Source organism: Fukomys damarensis, unplaced genomic scaffold, assembly GCF_012274545.1.
Source record: "Fukomys damarensis isolate Sample0158 unplaced genomic scaffold, DMR_v1.0_HiC HiC_scaffold_34, whole genome shotgun sequence".
Lineage (NCBI taxonomy): Eukaryota > Metazoa > Chordata > Mammalia > Rodentia > Bathyergidae > Fukomys > Fukomys damarensis.
Genome location: NW_022900946.1, coordinates 17498223 through 17514088, shown reverse-complemented (window position 1 = coordinate 17514088; position 15866 = coordinate 17498223). Strand labels below are relative to the sequence as shown.

General features: G+C 43.0%; 1 protein-coding gene across 3 annotated transcripts in view; it reads left to right on the top strand.

Moving 5' to 3' along the window:
* The window catches only part of Rbfox1 (RNA binding fox-1 homolog 1), a 1859632-nt gene that overhangs the window by 675534 nt on the left and 1168232 nt on the right, over positions 1–15866 (top strand). The gene's annotated exons all lie outside the window — the stretch shown is intronic.

The window sequence follows — 15866 nt, the reverse complement described above, 5'->3', positions numbered from 1 at the left end:
TGTCCTGTGCAGTTCTGGAAACATTTCCTTGTTTTGAATCCCTGATGGGTAAAATAGTGAGTACCAACACTATAGAAGGAATGAGCTGTTGTGCTATATTATTATGTGGCTCCCTGTGATGTAAGGAGACAAAACTGGTAAAAAAGAAAAGATATATTTTATTTAGTGTGTCTCTTCCCTAACTCCCTCAAGTGCCATCAGGTTATTGAATTATACTTGGGGATTTTTTAGGCAGAATCAGCCTGTGATAATCTTCCTTGTTTGCACCATGTTCATGCTCTTTACCCTCTTTTTCTCTCCTTTACTCACCCCCCTCCAACTGCATCGATGGCAGAAATTCTTAAGTGAGGCTTTACCCTAGAGGTTTGTATACACAGGCTGTCAGTCTGTGAATCTGTGTGCCATTACCAAGTTCTGTCCTCTGAATACCCAACCTGCCATTGGGTTTGAATATTAAGTGTCAAACTCCAATATACGAGTGAGAGATTTGCAGCCAGCAGGTACCTTCTGCATCTCTAAAAGCTGCTGGGCACTTTCTTTATGGATAAGCGGCCTCATTTCACATGTGTCAGATTACTTTGGTGAAGCTGCTGATTCCAGCATGACTCTGAAGGTGCCATTTCCTGCAACCAGCCTGTTTCCTGTGAGAGAGGATGGGGGGCACCACTCAGACAGAAAACATGTAGAGCCACAGTTCACAAATGGGAAGGTTACTTCAGAGAGCTCTGGGAGTGCTTTGTCAGTTTTGTTTGCAAAGAGATAGGGAGTGAAGGATTATGATCCCTGGCACTGATAATGTCCCCTGGGCCACAAGCTAATCCAGCAGGACACCCAGTGGAACACAGTCATTTTATTCACATATTTCTGTATGGTTATTATACAGGACAGGGATGAAATGAAAGGGCCTAGGCGATAATCATCACACAGCCTCCCCCTCATCGATGGAGGAATTAGAGCCCAGGATTTTCATCCATCCAGCTATAGAAGCATCTGTTCTTCCACAAACGTGTGTCCGCACGCCTCTTGAGGCTGTGGGCACAGTCTACCTCACAGAGACTCCGCTGAGGTTGTGGTAATCCACATGCTTATCCCACCCCCTGGTCGCTGTCCGTGGTTCTGAGTAACCTGCTGGATATTCAAGGAAGAATGGGGATAAACTTAGTCTTGTTTCCCTAAAAAACTTGAGGACTTTATCTCAGGCTCTTCCTCTGCTCATCTGAAAAGTGGATATAGTTTTTTCCCCAACATGGGTCAGTGTGATAATTATGGGGTGACATTTTAAGAAAGCTTGGTATATTGCATAGTGCTATATGTTAGCAATTGTACCTGTATAAGGTTACTGTCCAGAGCAAGACCATATGTTGGTGACCAATATGAAGCACAGGGTAGTTGACAATGGATCTGCTCTCAGAAGGTGGCTTCAGTGCAACATTTGCCGCTTACTGGTGGCCGTAGCATTACTGTGATCTTAGGCTTTGGGTGTGGGGCACAGTACTGGTGATTGATCCCTAGGGCTTTGCACTAAGCTACATCCCTAGACCATTTTCATTTTTAATTTTGACACAGGGTCTCACTGAGTCACTAAGTTGAGAAGAAACTTGAGATTCTTCTGCAACAGTCTCCCAGAATGCTAGTATTACAGTTGTGCACCACCACATCTGGATTGACCTTGGGCATTATAAAAAAAACCTCTCTAAACCTTGGTTTTTTCATCTTCAGAGTGAGCATCCTGGTAGTGTCTGTTATTCCAGCTGCACACTGTGTGCTCAACACATGCCATTGCCTGTGAGCATTGTGTGCAGGTGCTTCTCTTGGCTTAAAGACTCATGCATGGTTTTTCAGGTGTCTCCTATAATGATACATTACAGGTGAGCAGTGTCTCTAAGATGTAGAAAACAATTGTCCATTTATTTGACAAATGCTTGTTTTGTTTTAAAATTTTCAGAATAATCAGAGTGTAACAGCTAGGGAGGCTGGATGATTCCTTTCAAGTTCAGCTGAAAGCAGTTGTAAAGTGTCTGAACTTAGCCTTTAGCTAAGTAGATCCTACTGGGTTCAGTTAGCACTGTACACACATGTGATTCACCAAGACTTGTTTCCTGGGTTGGCAGAAGTGGTTATTAAAGAATAAAAATACCCTTAGTGCTAATTTGCCAAGAGTGTTCAAGAATGACAAACTAGCTCAAGAGAGTGCTTCTTACGGTTAGTTTTTGAATTAAAACAAATTATAGTGAGTTTGCATATTTGTTGGATGCAATCTGATACTTAAATGTATCACTTTACCCTTTGGGTGTTAATGGAAAACGGGATTGTAAACTGTGCTGGTTCATGAATGACTTGGCATCTCCACGCAGTAATTTGGAGCTTAAGAACTCAAAGGGGAGTCTTGGTTGTGCCATCTGAGACATGGTAGGAGTCCAGGGAAAATAATTTGTACCCCTTTTGTGCCCACTTAAAGTACATCTGCCATTGCAAACTATAGCCTGGTTTGCAAGGAAAATGCCTGAGTGGTGGTGCAGATGCTGGTAGCTTCAAAAACAGGGGTAGGTTGAACACTAACAATAGGAGAGAGAAAACGCAAGTGCTGAAGCCTAAGACCTCATCCCCAAGAATAATTGTCTCCTTTTCTCTTATAACCTCTTAAGGTATCTTCCTTAGGACATTGCACAATAATAACATCATTGTTGAGTGGCTACCGTCCACTTGGCAGATCTATTTTCTTTCAATGCATTTATTCACGTCATCCTCAAAATATCTCCTGTGAGATGAGTGAGGTATCTGGATTCCCATGTTACAGGTATAAACTTTGGGCCTCAGAAATTTTGAGTAGCTTGCCCAGGAGGACACAGAACCAGCAAAAGAGGAAACAAAACATGCAACCAAAGTGGTGAGTTCAGACTGCACTTAACATTAGCTTCCCATGCCTCCGCCCCCACCTCTTGCCTCCAGACCATTCTAAAGTACAGGCCAGAGCGGGCCACTTCCTTGCTCAGACCTTTGCAATGCATCATGAATGACTACCTGCCCAAGCTGACAGCATGGACTTGCAGTGTAATATTCCCTGTTAAAGTCATGGCTCCCTTCCTGTGACTTGGGCATCTTCAGGTCAGCAGGCTCTCTGAGCTTAGTTTCCTCCACATAAAAATGACATTAAAAACACCCATCTACCTTCCCCTACACTAGATGGAATACTATTCAGTCTTAAATCAAGGAAATGCTGTCATTTGCAACAACATGGATGAAACTAGATGATATTATATTATGTGAAATAAGCTAGGTACAAAAAGACAAACGTTGCATGATCTCACAAGTGGAAAATCTGAGAAAAATCTCATAGAAGCAGAAAGCAAAATGGTAGTTACCAGGGCCAGTTACCAGATGCATACATTAGAATCAGCAGAACAAAACTTATATTACGTTCTTTTTAAAAACATTTACTTCCTCTGTATTGTTATTGAAAAAAAATCCTTGAGGTTCAAAAATAAAACCTGGAAACTTGGGAATGTAGTTTTTTTTCCTTCTTCTTTAAATTATAGACTAATTTAATATCTTTACATATTTTAAAATGGAAAGGAATTATGCATGCTCAGACTCTGAATCTATGTGAAATTATTCAGACTTTCATATGCGTGAATTCTATATTTTTATGGGTGTCACATGATATTGAAAAATATGAATCTTGGGCAGAAATGGAGACATTTTGTTTACTTTTTCCTCCATTTTCCCAGGTAGAATTTTGTATTATTAGAATAAAGGACAATTTTCTTATTAAACGATGCAGATCTTGTTAAAATAAGTACCTTTGTGAATATACTTTTCTGACTTTTTTGTGAATTGCTAAAGCACTTTAGGATAATGTGGAGAATTACAAGATTTTGTTCCCTGAGATGTGAGTAAAAGTAATGTATAATGCTCTTGTGAATATTTCAATGAGAGTATATTTCAGGGAAAGTTTAGGGAGGCTGTGTGTGGGGCAGGAGATATATAAGAAGTTCCTGTGCCTTCCTATGCATTTTGATGTCAAACGAAGACTGATCTATTGTCTATTGGCTTGATCTATAGCTCAGTGTAGAGGGCTTCCCTACCATGCACAAAGTCTCGAGTTCAGTCCCCTTCACAGCAAAAATAACAATAAAATAATGACGACGACGATGATGATGATAGCAGGTAACTTAAAAGTAGTTCAATATGCTCTGAAAGCTAGTATCTGCTTCTAGCCTATCTGAATAAAAATATGAAGATTCAGTGAATGTGAGTTGCTAACATTTCTGATTCATATGCAAATATCTTATGAAGTATTGCATTTCCCCTTCTGAACCTATTCCACAGAACATTCAATTGTTGGGAGTCATTCCACATAATTTTGGGGAAAAATGTTTTCACAATTAAATTATGAATAGGCCTAGCTATGACATGCCAGAACACAGCTCCATTTTTGCCTCTGGTCACACCTTAATGGTCCTGTGATGCTGTGACACTCAAGGGCAAGATTACATCAGGTGAAGACATCCTGGTTCTTTGAGAAGGGAGAAGTAAGAGAAAGGTTTCACCTGGGGAGGAGCAAATTCCTTATCAGCTTACTTCATCCCACCTACTGTTGTAAGAACATCTTTGCTCATCTTCCCATCCTAATCAACATAAAACCCTCATCAGCAAAAGGTCCTCATGGTCCTAGGATTATAAACCACTCTCTGAGACATCTGATACTTCCCCTAATTATTAGATGCTTGTCATCACCCTAGAGGATTATCACCACCCTCTGAGTCATCTGTTACTCCCTATGAACCCAATAAATAGTGATAAGCTCAGAGTGTCTTTGTTTTTGCTGCCCAAAGCAACATTGATCAGGCCCAGAACCCAGCTTCCTTTCTAAGTCTCCTTTCCTGTCTTTATTTTTTAATTTGCCTTGTTCTATCATGGCTCACAGCAGACCAGGATCCACTGCAGGAGTTCTGGTAAAGTCCCCTTTCCCTGTTCCCTACAGTCAGTGGCATGGGTTCTGCTGGTTAGTTACTGGAAGAAGATGCAGGAGTTCATCGGAGACCATAAGTGATGTCCCAATATCCAACTCCAGGAAAAGCAGAACCCAAGTTTTGCTTACCGCTCTTCTTAAGTTGTTTCCATTGTATATTACTGTCTTTCATAACAACAGTGGAGATACCATTTATTTTTCCTGGAAACTTCCTATTTTCCTGCAGCTTTGTCCACAATATTTATTCCTTACTTAAAAGTGTGCTCTAAAGAAACTACCACCCCAGGAAAATTTGGAAGAAGACCCACATTAAACACATAATTTAGTAGCTACCTGACATCACTCTGACTATTTACCAAACCTTGCACAACTTCACTCTAGTTTCATGGCTTTTCCTGCTCCCACAGGCAGACTTTGAGTGCTGTATTGATTTGACTTCTGCCTGGCTATTTCGCCTTCATTTCATTGTCTGCTTTTCTGGAACATTGTACCAAATGGTGTGGTTGTTCTTTGCTGAACATGAAAGATGGATTCTCAGGAATTTTCTTTCATCTTCCAAAACACATTGCATTAAAAAAAAATAGATATTCTCTTCTCACCAGTTTCTTTGTTGTTGTTGTTGTTCTTGTTTAGATTTCCTTTTTGGGGAGGTGGGGTGCATTTTACACTGAGAGGAATATCATTTACTCTTTCTCACTATTGACCCCTGTTAAGCCTTCCACAAACTTATGATGTGTCTTTGCACTTATTCATATTGATTTCCCTAACTGTGGTGTTGCATGTGACAGGTTATCTGTAGAGATCGAAAGGAAGTATTCCTAAAACAAGACATTCTAATGTCTTTCTTTTACAAATAGGACACCTAGGCCCAGGGAATGAACAAATGCCATCAAGGTCAAACATTGAACCAATCACAGGAATGGGCTCGAAACCCAGGCCTTTTGAGTGATTGATGTCAGGAAAGTAGTTCTAAGCTTTATGTTTCTTAGAACACCAAATTTAGGGGAAATTTTTAGATGTAAAAAATACAGTAATAAGTCTTGAATAGTATCCCCATTACTCAGAAAACAAACAAAAACAAACAACAACGACAAAAAAATGATTGTGAGTGGCAGCACTTCATATATTTTGTGTTATGGTGTCACCTATATATGGTAGCTGACCCTGCTGTAGTGATTATATTAGGGTCTGAGGTTTCAGCTTTTTATATAATGTTATCTGCAATGTGCTTGCCTTGTTGCTTTTACTATTTCCTGGAGATTACATTCTTGAGATGAGACCAGCTTGAATTTTCAGTATAGTTGTGAGACCTTTCCTAGGTTGAAATGAATTCTGATAAGCTGATTATCTCTTGGAAGAAAACATGATGTCCACATCTCGTAGCTTAGTTCCTATAGCTTTACTGTCATTTTTTTTTTGTTGCTATTGTTCTGAGAAATCATCCCAAGTCTGAATTAAATAAGATAATAAGGATATGATGTCCACATCTCGTAGCTTAGTTCCTATAGCTTTACTGTCATTTTTTTTTTTTGTTGCTATTGTTCTGAGAAATCATCCCAAGTCTGAATTAAATAAGATAATAAGGTGCTCTGGATTCCAACACATATTAAATCGAATTTTCAAAATATTTAGACCCACAGCATAAAGAATGGGTTTTCTTTTCTTTCTTTTCTTTTTTTTTTTTGAGACAGGGTCTCACTATGTAGTTGAGACTGACCTGGAACTCACTATATAGCCCAGGCTGGTTTTGAACTCACAGCGATCCTCCTGCCTCAGCCTCCCAAGTGCTGAGATTACAGGTGTGCACCACCACGCCCGGCTAGAATGGGTTTTCTTTATGTTTCATGTCCTTTCTCCATGTGGAAGTAGGTGTCTACTAGCTCCTTTCTTTTGCTTTATAGAGCAATGAGTTATGAAGCTCAAAAATAAAGTGTTTTCAGTGGTGTAAATAAAGCTGTAATCTGAGCAAATATATCACACTATGTACCAAGGGTTTTCTTCCTGCTTTTTTTTTTTCTTTTCCATCTCTCTCTTTCCTCCCTGTAGTCTGGTGTCTGCCGGTGTGTTGTTGACACATTCATCTTGGTAATAGAAAAGGAAAGCTGCTTTTCATTGAGGAATAGATTTAAAGTAAAGGATGATTAATGAACAAAAGTGTCATGCATTCCCAATGATGTGCTTTGTATCCCACCTCCATAAATCTGTCTGCATCTCACTTCTCCTGAGTCTTACGATTGCTCCATCCACCCTCCCTCTCACCTCCACGAGGCTGGGTGGTTTAGCCTCCTGACCCGCCTGGAGGGACAAGCAGAGGAGGATGGCAGTGGGAGCCTCTGAGAGGCTTTTCCCCTGAGGCCAGGTGCCTGGCTAAGGAAGTCCACAGGCTGAGAGAGGCTGACCACGCGGTGGGAGGTCATTCTTACAATCAGTACTCCTCTTAGGTCATCCAGAAGGCCTCTCAGTCACCTGTTAATTACACCTGCATTACCCATCTCCATTGACAGAGGTCAGCAGAATTGGAGCATGATGGCCAAAATGGGAGACCCCTGTGCAGAAGCCTGCCGTGTGTGTATGACGTGTCACGGCCTAGGGGCTTCTGTGAGCTCTGCCTTGTATAGTCACACAGAGGTCTGGTAGGTAATCCCAGATCCCAGAGCTTCCTGAGGTGCTCGCTATATCCTGAGTGTTACTGTTCTCTTGGTTTTGACTTCATCTTTATGTAAACTCAAATATGTATGACTCTGGTCTCAGGTATATACTTACTGAGCCTCTATGAGTCACAATCCTTTCCATGTTTCTTTAGGCTTGAGTTTGGGAAGTTAACTTAAACACAATTTAAGTGTTTTTGGAACACTCACTGCAGCCAAACCCATCATAAGCATATTATAATAGAGTAATGCTTATTATGTATGCATGAGAGAACTCAGGCATAGAGATGGAAAGTAATTGAAGCAAGGTCACACAGCTAGGAAGTGCTGGAGCAGGGATTTACACTCAAGCGGATTTGACTGCCAATGTCAAAGATCTCCCTTCACCCATTCATTTACCTCCACGAGAATCATAGTCTCTGACATCTGAGAAGCTGTGTAGGGAGAGAAGTTGGGCTGAAAGTAAAAGCCAGAGAAGCAAAGAAGTTAGTGAGGAATTGCTGACTCTCAGATTGAGGCCTTGGGAAATGAGAGACGATGTGGTTCCATCCTGAAGTCCTTTGCTCAAGCAGTCACAGAACCAAGATGTAATGTGCCCAGGTACTTGGTCGACTGCCGAGCATTTTCAGGGAATCTGAGCCTTCTAAGCCCTAGACCTCATAGAGCATTTGGTCCAAAGTGGCGATACTCATCCTGTGACCCTGTGTGTGTGGTTACTATAGAGATAAGTGTGGCAACTTGCGAAATCTGCAGTTGAGAAGGATCAGGGGATGCTTAGTTAGGGAGGTGCTATTTGAGCTGAGAGCTGGTTGATGGATAGAATCCATACAGGAGCACAGGGCTTTCCCTTTCCTTTCAGACCCTCCCCCTGGAGCTCAGTGGTCACAGGGCACATTGAATACCCTCCTCATTATCCCTCATGCATTTGGAGCCAAGCTTCCTGCATCAAATTCCTGCCTTTTTATTAAGCGAGAAGTTTGGTAGCTGCCACGTGAATGGGACCCACAGTCTTCTTAAGAGCAGGCACATGCCCAGCCATGTGCTCCGGCCTTGATGGATGTGGGCAAACGCAGTCCGCGTGAGTTCCTGAGCAGCTGCTGGGAAGCCCTCCTGGTGGTGGAAAGGACTCACTGGTTATTTCTGTGGCCATGGGCAGGAGCATTTGCATCTGTAGCAGTTCAGTGAGGTGGCCATAAGTAGCCCACTGCTGTCGTTCACCTTTACCAGTTTTATTGTTCAAACCAAGAAGCTGCTTGCAGGTATTAAAAAATCTTCCATTTCTCTTATTTGCTTTTTCCTGCCCACCCACAGTACATGTTTGGAAACATCACAGGCCACTGGGAATCCTCCTTTTATGTGGGGGAAATGTGGAAATCTATAGGTTCATGGTGGGACTGTAAGAAGATGATATTTCAGAGAAACTGCTTTGCTAAGTGGCTGCCTCCACCTTCTCTCTGCTTGTGAGAAATGAGGCCCGGGGCCCTGCAAAACAGCAGCACCGGGCAACATGGCTAGCAGGAAAAATGAAAGGGTGACTGCGTATCAGTTAAATGTGTCAACTTCAGAGTCCCGGGGAACTGGATTTGGATCGTGACTGTGTTAATTACAAGCTGTATGACCTGGGGCGAGTTCTTTCAGATTCTCAAATGCCTAGTTCATCACCCTAGCAGGGAAACAGAGTTGGGGAGAGCTGTACCGCGAGGACCTTTTGCAAGGAAAATTCCTAGCTCATAGGCACCAGGTAGAAACTACTATAATTATTATCCAGTACTAATGGGATGATAATTTATATTATTTATATGAATAGTATGGCTATTATTATCGAATACTAGTAAATAATTTATTATTCTAATTGAGTCTCTCTGTATATGATTGTTATTGCATAATGTATTAATAATTACGTTACATAATATAAATAAAAATTCAAATATGTATGAGGATAATAGGATTGTTATTATTTTATTTAGGGGTTAAGGTGCTTGTAAATGTGCGTGAATCTATGTAAGCCTCCATATCAGAGGTCGGTAAACTTCTCTCCTGAAAGGCAGTAGTTGTTTTGAGTCTCTCGTGTCACAGTGGAAAGCCACCATAAACAATAAGCCCATGACGAAAGCGTGTGGTATGTCCTGACAGGACTTCACAACCTGGCAGGCAATGTTGGCTTTGACCTGCTGCTCTGTTTGCTAATCTGATCTGCATCCCAGCTGGACCGTGAATTTGCAGGAGTTGGACCCATTTGGCCCTGAATGTTCTTACCTTGATGATCTCTGTGTCCCACAACCTATTGTCAGCCCTGAAACCCCTCCAAAGCCCGGCTTAGCCAGAGGGACACTTTCTTGGGAAGATGAATCAGCATTTCTGTTGACCCTAAAAACACATACTCAGTTGGCATCCAGAGTGGTGGGGCGAGGGTCCCAGCTGTCTTGTGGAAGAGCCAACATCACTCATATGAGATCCAACATGAAGTGTGGGGGCCATGCCAGAGTCTCCCACCCTCCTTACTCTGGAAACAGAACTTTACTTGGTTCCTGTCACCAAGTGATAGTTTTTGACTCACCAAGTATTTCAAATGCCAAATCTGGCCTGGTCACGGGACATGCCTCTGCTTATGTGAGAATGCCTTCACAATATTTCCCATGAAATATCTGGAAAATTCCCCCACATACCTTTTTCTCCTCACCCCATATTCAGAAAGTTTTAATTTTATAGAGATTGAAATAATCAAGTCTCATGCGTGTATTTCCTTTCAAAGAGTCGCAGTCTCATCCTTTGAATTCAATGTCCTGTCTTATGTACATGGTGCAGAAATAATATAAATACAGTTTGAGATTTCCCTGGAGCATAACCTCCCTTTTCATATCTAGTCTAGCTAAAGTTTGGAGCAAACTAAAAAGAGCCTCGTCACCTTCCACGTACCCTGTTATCTCTGGTGGGTTCAAATGCAATTTCTCTGAGCAGACTGTGGTACCTCTGTTCTCTCTGGCCTTAAATCTGAGAGTCTGAGGAATTCTTTGGAGTACACACAGCCACATCCTTTTGACAGACAGTGCAAATTAAAAGATCCAGTGCGGCCCATGAGCCGGGGACCCAAACTTGCCCCTTGGGTTTTCATTTACAGTTAGGCAGTGCAGATACAATTATTGCTGACAGGGACACAGAGGCTGGTGGCAGAGTGCGTGTGACAGTAGGCTCATGCCAACCTGTAATTGGGAGGATTATTTTTAATCAGAACATACCCTACAGCCCAAACATTAGAAATCTCCTGTAAAGCCAAGACAGGAAATTAAACACACCAACAATAAGGCTTGGAGCAGGGTGCTGTGTGTGGTGTAATATCTCTGGGCTCTCTGAGGTCCCTGGAGCTTAGGGTAGAAGTTGCTTCCCTGGAGAGGAAGGCTGGGAGGAGCCCTTCGATGAGGCAGCCATGGAAACTGTACCTGAGCAGCCTTTGAAGGGCCAAGCACAGTCAAATTAAATGCAACAGACAGACTAATTGACGCTTATTGCATTTAAACAGGATGACAAGTCAAATATAAGTCTTGGAGTAGCAAGTACAATTGTATTTTATCAGGAGAAAAGAGCCCTATGGGTTTCTTATTTTCAGAATTGTATCGTGGAGGCCCTGCTCAGTGCCAGGCTTCTCAGGTTGGCACCTGATACAGGGCTAGGTGGTGAAGAGTTTGAGCTTGAGACCACTGGTGCTCAAGCAGTCATCACTCTTGGCCATGTGGCTCGATAAGCATGCATTGAGAAGCAGTGCCAAGTGTTCATTGTGGACGCCTATCCTGCAAGCAGGGAAGTTACCATCCCTGTGCTACCGATAAGGAAACTAAAGCTCAGGGAGGTCAAGCCACTTCCCCAAAGCTTGTGAAGAAGACGTGGGTGGGGAATGAGCTTAGAGATGCAGACAGGTTCTGGGAAGGAGGGGCCGGATCCCTTCACTGCACTAGGGCTTCAGTCAGCGCCGGCTCTAGGAAGACATGAAGAGTAGGGAGGGACGCAGTCACCAGCAGAAAGAGATGGAACGCAGCATCCTTGGAAGAGGACACAACTGTGCAGACGCATAGGCAGGTCAGAGAGCTTGGGTGTCTCATTTCAGTGTAGGATTATTATTGCCTCTTGGGTTTTGTTATTCAGCTCACATTTATCAGCGAATAAAGAGAAGAATATCTCTTTGGGGGAAGACTCGGCACCAAGGCCAGGCATCTGATGTGGGAGTAGAGTGGGAGGGTCAACCCCTGGGGTGTCCCATGGTGTCCTGGCCATGTACAGTTCTCACGTGTGATCACAGTGAGCAGTGCTGCTAACACCTAGCTCTATTTAGTAAAGGAGCCATGGGTTTACAGGAAAAATGGCACATGGGTTCTCAGGGTGCTTTGATCCTGTAGAGAATCTGGGGACACACTAGCCCTTTTGCTTGGATGACTGAGTTGAGCGGATGCTCAAGTGCATTAGAGTCCTATTCTGTGTCTGGGAATTATCAGTTCCCTTGGGGAGGGTATTGGCTGCTGTCTCGGAGGCCTCAGTGGTCTTCCTCTCCCACCTTGCTCCTTGCATCCCAGGTGTGATGAGCGCTGGCACTGACCTCTCCATACTGCACCATCACCTAATCTCACAAAATAACCCCTAGTGGAGTTGGCTCCAGGGTCCTGTGCACCTGCTGAGGTGGCTTCAGGGCACCTTCTAGAGTAGTTTGACTCCAGGGAACTGATGAGGTCAGGGGTGCAGGTGACATGTGGAGAGTGTGCACCTGGCCTCGACTCCTGATGTGGTCAGGCAAGTTTGCTTACCTCAGAGTGGGGCAGATGGAGAGTCCCCCGGGAGGTGTGGAGCCACCTTGGAGATGGTACCTGACTCATGGCTCCTTTGTCTGCAAGCACCAGCTCAGTGGTTGGGGACATTTGTTACATAGTGCTGGAAGGTGGAAGGTGGCTGGGCCCCTGAGTCATGGACGTCTGGCTCTGTCATCAGGCCACAAGGCAGCCCCTGCCACCACCTGCCCTTTCCCAGAGCCCCTCACTCTCCGTTTCCTCCCTCTGCTCATTGCTCTGGGCCCCAATTGTATGTCTTCTGCTCTCCTCTGCACACAGGACAGAAAATGGAAATCCTGTAGTTGTTAGGTTCCCTGTACTGGAAATGATAAAGCTTAAGAGTACCTTCCCAGTTCCTAGAGAAAATTGAGTTTCAGTCAGGCAAGGATTTACCTCCGCTGAACACAGCTCTAGCTCATCATCAAGGACCACGCACTTCTAACATAATTTCTGAGATTACACTAGGTGGAGGTGGGAGTGGAGCAGAGAAGTGACTTCTAGGGAAGCTCTGTATGTACTTGGAGTGTGTCTGAAAGGAGCAGTGGGGTGACGGAAACTTTTTCCTTCCTTCCTCTCTCCATCTCTCCCGCCTTGTGTGCATGCTTGTCAGATGTGTTACACTTCTATGGCCCCATAATCAAAGGTAGAATTGGAAAGGTGAGCGAAGTCCCCACAGTTCTGTCCTCATGGAGCTACCATGCTGGTAAGAAAGCAAATTTGTTAGTGCAGTGTTAAAGCAACTGCTGTGATAAGGACTGTGGGGGGGTGATGTGTTCCTTAGACCATATGGCGGAGTATTTCCATGAGGAAGTAGCCATCCATGGAAGGTAGTCCACTGCAGGCTCCCGCAGACTCCATGAGGTAGTCCACAGTGGATGCCTTGAAAGTAGAGATGCTGTGTGGGCTGGACTGTTTAAAAAGTCAGGGCCACCAATTTAAACAACACGTAGGTTTCTTGGGGATCATCAACATGGGTGTTTTGGAAGTGCTGACATTGCCATTTTGTACATCTATCTGAACAGGGTTCAGGGGTGAAGGAAGCTAACTTGTGAGGCCAGTGGTCACCTCCTGCAAGAATCCCATGACTCCTCTGAAACTCTGGAGGGCATTTTAGGATTTTCACACTGCTTGGTACGTTGCTAAAGACTGATTCCATTATCAGTAGGTGACAGTGGTTTCCGGACTGTTTATAAAGCAATCCACCTCAAGGATTTGACAGATTATTATCAACAAAAAGATGGTAATTTCAGCTGTGGGTTGGATTAAAATCACGATGTGGAATTATAGGTACCAAGGTAATATGGGGATGAAATTAATTGCTTTGGTTGGATACCAAATAAAGAGTACCCAAGGAGGCCCTGTTGCTCAGAGAAAACTTCTTTCTGGTATGGAGGTCAATGTCCTTCCTGGTCCTGTGACATTTTGGGTAAGGGAGGACTTCTAGGCTATGCAATGTGGTGAGCAGGTGCTCAGTGGCTGGGTACTACACCTGATGGTAAGGCTGCAGAGTGAAATTAAACATGGCCTCAGCCCTCCCAGAGTGCACAGCCTGGGTAGGTGCAGTCCACAAAGGAATAGAGAGGACATACCGTTCTGGTTGTGACAAAAGGATGTGTATATGGCCATAGGAGCCAACCCCCACGGTGTGGTCTAGCTGGAAAGGTCAGTGAAGGCTGCAGAGAACACTCACATTGTCTTTGAGTGTATGCTCACATGGACCCAAGTGCTGGGTGCTCAGGAAGAGAGAAGAATGTGACCAAAGGGCTGCAGGGGTAAATGTCCCTGTGTCTTCCCAGTGGTTCATGTAGCTGAATCTCAGAGGGCATGACTGAATGTGTTAAGGGCCAGAAGGTAAGTAGGCAAGACAGTTGTGCTAGACCATAGCTATCATTATTTTTAATAAATAAGAGGTTATGTATAGACTCTGGGAGGTACTAAGAGTTCAGTAAAGTCACTGCTGCTATTTTAGACAGTAGGTGATCCTCCTGCTGAAGTATAGTGTGGATTTATGGAAGAGAACCATGGGACTTGACTCTTTATTTCCTAACTGTCCAACGCTTCTTCCCAGTCATGTTTATGCACGTCATCTGGTTACCTTTGTCTCTTCTTTAAGGTCTCAACTCTATCGCCATTTCCCAGAGGGAGGCTTCCTCGACACCCCTGACCAACATCTGCCTTTTGGAGTGACTGCAGGCACTGCACAGACAATGCCCGACATAAAAATGGCTAAACATAATAAACTTTTAAATAGTGCCGACTTTGTGTCAGGCTCAGTGCTATGTGCTTTACAAATATAATTAATAATGATCTCAATCCTCGGTCCTATGTGTGTTCTAGGTAGGGTGTAGTTTCTACTTTTAGCAATGTAAAACTTAAAAGAAAGTAATTTCTTATTCTTTACGGCTGACTAGTTTTCCATTTTATAGAAAAACCACATCTTCTTTACACAGTTTCCAACTGATAGGCAAATGGGCTGTTTCCAAGTTTTAGCTGTTACAAACTGTGCCTGTATAAAGATAGGTGTGCATATACCTTAAATGTACCAATAAACTCAATAAAAGGAAAAAAAAACCTTCAAGAAACATTGAATGACTTGGCTATAGTCAAAGAGCTAGTAGACAATGGAGCTAAGGATGATAGGAAAGATGGATGGATGGACAGATGGACAGATGGACAAATGGATGAATGGATGGACGATGAACGGATGACTGATCTTCATTGATATGGGCTCATGAACTTCACTGTTATCAGTTAAAGGAAGTTGAAATCATCAAATACCAAGCAAAAGGTTACTGAAATATATACAGTGTCACCATTGTCTTTACCACGTTAGAATCTTGTGTACGCTTGGACTTTTCCGCAGGTTTTTCTTTCCAAAATTTTGAAGCCATTTGATTTTCTCAGGTGTTTTAGGCTAATAATACCTGTGGGCTCACCAAATGTAAATGTCACATAAAAAGTGGCACACTTTTATTTTCTTAATGAATCTGCAAATATTATTTAAAGCTCTGAACTTGTGAATTGCACTGCATTGGTGGGTAAACTGAATTGCTACTTTGTAAGTGTAATTCAGTGAGCATTGGCTCAAGATTCCAGATGCCTGCAAACCAGTTCATTCCCTGTTATTTAAATTTCTTCTCAGAAAAAGGGCCAATTATCATCAACCCTTGTCTTGATTTTTGTGTTTAGCCAAGGCTTTTCCCTAGACTCACTGAATTATTTGAAAATTTAATGGGCATTTGAAAGGTACTATTTAGTTTATCTTATGTTAATTAACATGAACCTTATGCTTTCTGAGTAGATGGTGATGGATATGCATTTGAAATTTAGTACTGAGCGGGTCCCTATATCATGGCCCTATATTATAGCACTGTTCATTGCAAAAAGAAGTCACCGCCATTTCTGAACTTTGGACTACCACTAAATTAAGCATTA